The 4,803-nt window shown below is 37.3% G+C and overlaps 1 long non-coding RNA gene across 1 annotated transcript; it reads left to right on the forward strand.

The window, feature by feature from the left end:
- Nucleotides 1-1,530: 1,530 nt before the first annotated feature.
- Nucleotides 1,531-2,628, forward strand: LOC145579084 (uncharacterized). The gene is made up of 3 exons (XR_014098997.1): nt 1,531-1,876; nt 2,260-2,347; nt 2,464-2,628. It is a non-coding gene; the product is annotated as an uncharacterized LOC145579084 (long non-coding RNA).
- Nucleotides 2,629-4,803: the final 2,175 nt, after the last annotated feature.

Genomic DNA, 4,803 nt, shown 5'->3' on the forward strand with positions numbered 1-4,803 from the left:
GGTGTTCAAAGTTTCTTTCAGACAGGGTTCCTTTTGAAATAGTGGAATCAATCTCTTCTTGTCATGATTCCGAAGATTGGGACTCCAACAGAGATGCGACATCTACGTCCAATTAGCCTCTGTAATACAATTTATAAATGCGTTTCGAAATGCTTGGTTGCCAGACTCCGTCAGTATCTGCCTCTTCTTATCTCAGATTCTCAACACGCCTTTGTTCTAGGCAGAGTTATGACGGATAACATTTTGCTCAGTCATGAATTAATGGAGAAAATTAACATTTCTAAATATGGTACTAACTGGCTAGCGGCAATCAAAATTGATATGAGCAAAGCTTATGACCGAATTCATTGGAGTTTTCTTCTACAGGTCTTGAAGGCCTATGGGTTTCCAACTCGTTGGTTGCAAATGATTCAACAATGTCTCTCCACGGTCTCTTATAAGTCTCTTATCAATGGTACGACGTCGGATCCATTTAAACCACAATGTGGTCTTCGCCAGGGTGACCCTATTTCTCCGTACCTCTTTCTTTTCTGCATGGATATTTTCTCGCGGATGTTACATCTAGGCCAAGATTTGAAGTTGTATCAGGGCATCAAGCTCTCAAGGAATAGTCCTGTTATTTCCCATCTATTTTTCGCCGATGATGCTCTTATTTTCTTTCGTGCTTCATCTACTACATGTCACAACTTTGTCCAAATCATACAACGGTTTACTAAAATTACGGGCGAGGAGCTTAACCTTTCTAAATCTCTAATTAAGTTTAGCCTGAATATTAGTTTTACAGTGCAGGAGGTTTTAAAATTGATTTTTCGAATGCAACAAGTTCTGGTCCTCGATCATCATCTGGGTGCTCCTATTGACTTCATCGACAAAAAAAGGATCATTTCCAGTTCATCAAAGACAAAATTGTAGGCAGGATTAGTTGCCTAATTCTATTAGGCTTTCTCAATCTCAGAAGTTAATAATTATTAACTCTATTCTGGTGACTATGGCTTCTCATGTCCTTTCCTGCTACGAGCTTCCGCTTTCCGTGACTGGGAAAATTGATTCCATACTGATGCGATTTTTTTGGGCGCATTCTGATTCTAAAGGTATGCATTGGGTTAATAAGGATACTCTGCATCTTCCTCGTGGCATGGGCGGGTTGGGAATTTGATGTCTGTCCTCACTACCACAAAAATTGGAAAAAGTAACGCGTATTACATAACTATTAAGTTGGATAGGCGTTCTCTAGAATTATATAGAACGCCTTTGTTAGATGACAATTTATAAAATGAATAATATAGAATGCCTATCACAAATAACTGTTTTAGTTGGTTTTATTAAAATGTAAGCAAAATTGATGTTCATAATATAGAACGCCTTCATATGATGTCGGTTTTGTAAGTGGAGTCAAACAAACTCCTCTCTTAGAGAAGTGTACATTTTGCCATGATAATAATTAAATAAATATTAAAAAAAAATCTAACTTGATAAATGGAGCCAAATTTAACCTAATACCATCTCTTTTATCTGTGAGCCTACATCAGTAAACCCAACTCCAACCTTAATCTCACCCCTCCATTTCCCCTCCCTTCTTAAAGATCCCACGATCTAAATTCCTCAACATGCATCTTCCTCATCTCCTCTCTGCACAAATACTTCCTCATCTAAATTCCCACGAAGGCCACGATCTTTCCTCATCTCCTCTCTGCACAAACACTTCCTCATCTAACCAACAAATGTCACCAATTAGATCGACGGTTCTTCACCAAAACCTCCTCACCACCAGCGTCGACTCCACCTTCGGCTTTGATTTCATTCATCGACGATGGCGGTTCCTGCTATTTTCTATCGCCCAATTTCTTGGTTGAATTTCATGTGTTGTATATCATTGGTAATATTCAGAATTTTCCCCTTGAATATTTCCGTTTAGCTTTTAAATATTCAGAATTTTAGTGATTGTTTAACTAATGTATTGTTCAAATTTTATTTCTTTTCAATCTAATTTTCTGTTTTTAATCCATATATGATCAATTTATTTTGATTAGTTTGATTTTAGAAAATTTAGATTCTTCAATTAGTTGGTTTTTAGGATATTACGTTCATAGATGATGTTCAGTTTATTTTGATTACTTTGATTTTGTAAAAATAAGATTATCCAATTAGTTTATTGTTAGGATTTTGGGTTCAATTTTTGATAAAATAAATTAGATGTCTGATGTATTGTTTAAACATAAAGTGATTTTTCTCTAAATTATTATTTGCTTATTTTTGCAGATTAGTAAATAAATTTGTGAAGATTCACAGCTGATGCTTTTTATAATTGTTTGATTTCGAGCGAGCAACCAAATGTTGTAAATTTCAGGTTTACTTCTTGTATTTATTTTGTACAATACATAACTTTTTTTTACTTTGATTATGTTAGTTATACTCCGCAATTTTTTTATACTAATTTTTTCGGATCTTTGTCTTTTGATGCAGGTCTATTAATGGAAGCGATGAAGAAAGCTGATCAAATTGCGTTCCACTTTTTTTTTCCTTTTTATAATTCAATTATTGTATTTAATCTTTTTTGAAGAATCATATTAATTATTTGTAATTTCCGAATATGAGTTATGAATCTATAATATCATTATGTTTGATTTAGCCTTTGGTTTCTTTTGAAGTTGAAATCTTCATATGCAAATCATATACGGACAATTAATTTAATTTATTTTTTTTAAAAAAAAACAAAGAAAATAGAACTGTCAACCCAGATATGCGTCCTCTTTTCATATAGATATAGAACGCCCATCATAAGATAACCGTTTCTTTTACCTTTTTTTTTTTTAATCATTTTGCACACTAAATTAGAAGCTGTTATCTTAGTTAGGCGTTCTATATCGCATTGAATAAAGAACGCCTTCAAGAAGCGTCCTATAAACCTTATAAGGCACCCTAGTTGAAGTTCGCCTGTAAGTCCTGTTTTGTCTATTTTAGGCGTTTTATAAACCATGTTTTGTAGTAGTGCCTCCTTAAACAAGGCTTTTCTAATGAAACAGGTCAGGAGGTTTGTCACAAATCCGCAGCTATTAGTTTCGAAAGTATTCTCTGCTCGCACTACCTTTCTTTCCAATCACTCCAACACTATATTCGGATTCTCGGGCCGTCACTCTTATGGCCTTTGGGGATTACTTAGGGCAGATTCTCTTACAACAGGGGTGCCACTGGAAAATTGGTGATGGTCGCTCTACTTTGGCTGGCTCGGCTAAATGGGTTAATGGTACCATTCCTGAATTTAAACCAGGAATCTTACTTCGCAATCCAGGGGATTGTACTGTCAGTCATTTTATCCATCCGCAGACAAACAGGTGGGATGCTGATGAAATTTCAGACTGGTTTGTTCCCGCAGATGTCGCGGCAATCCTTGCTCTGGAATTTCCTAATACTACTCAGGATGACTTTCTTTACTGGTCTCGTACCCCCTCAGGGAGGTACTCGGTGAAGACAGGTTATGCAATGCTTCACCAACAACCTCCTGAAGCTCTAACAGCTTCAAGTGGTGGCTCTTTTTGGAAAACTATTTGGTCTTTGCGGTTACAGCCCAAATGGAAGCTATTCTTATGGAAATTGATGCGTCGTGCTCTCGCAGTTAAGGTGGAGCTTCATCACAGAGGGGTTCCGGTTCAAGATGTAATTTGCGACCTTTGTCTTACTAAACCGGAGGATCTAAAACATCTCTTTAGGATGTGCAGTAATGCAAGAACAGTTTGGAGGGGTGGATGCCTTGATATTCACTCACAAATTAATGGAAACCTTTCTCTCTCAGATTGGATCCAAGATTATATCCGACTTTTCATTAGTCAAGATGGGCCTTACAATACTCGATTGGGTACCTTTGTTGGTACCCTTTGGAGTCTTTGGTTATGTCGGAATGCTAAGATTTTCAGTGTCTCTACTACTACTCGCTCATTTGCTTCTCAGTTTGCAGAGGTTATGGATTCTCATACAATATTCCTCGACTACAAAGTTTCAGATGCCCCCCTTCCTGTTATGGGGGGTATAGTTGGTATCTCGCCCTCGCCTGGGTTTTATGCAGCTCAGCTCGGTTTGCTCAACCAAGGGACCGCTTTACTATCAATACAAATTGATGGTTCTTGGTTCAAAGATTCTGATCATGCTAGGATGGGGTGGTTCTTGGATAATGTGGACCCGTTGGACGATTGGATTGTTGGCGGAAGTAACTTCGGCGTTTGCTCTTCAACCTTACACGCCGAGGCAATGGTGTGCTGGTATGGATTACAGTGGGATTCCGATTGTGGGTTTCAGTCCCTTACAGTCTTTACTGATTCCTATAATCTTGTTACGCTTCTTCGGGGGGATGGTCAGGGTGACATTGATTACCATTGGCTCATCACCAAGATTAAGCGGCTTGCCTCAACCTTTCAATATTGTCGTGTTCATAAGGCAGATCGTCAGCGTGTTCATCGGGCTCATCAAATTGCTAGGGAAGCGGTGGTTAAAAAAAAAACTATAGTAGCTTCTAATGCTAACAACTTTAGGCATATAACTCATACATATAAAATACTAAGGGCCTGTTCTCTTTAGCTTATTTTCAGTTCACTTTAGCTCTAATAAGTTCAGTTCAATTCAGTTCTTAATTTCCTTCTCTCATAAAATATTCAGTTCAACTCAGCTCAATTCAATCAACCAGAACAGGCCCTAAGAACGTCTTTGTGATGATGATAAGGGATTCGAACACCCAACGTCTTATAAGAAGGATGGTTTTTTAACCATCTAAGCCAATTATCAACTATGTTATAAATATGAAAATAAATGTAT

Source organism: Chenopodium album, chromosome 14 (assembly GCF_948465745.1).
Source record: "Chenopodium album chromosome 14, dcCheAlbu1.1, whole genome shotgun sequence".
In the NCBI taxonomy this organism is placed as follows: domain Eukaryota; kingdom Viridiplantae; phylum Streptophyta; class Magnoliopsida; order Caryophyllales; family Amaranthaceae; genus Chenopodium; species Chenopodium album.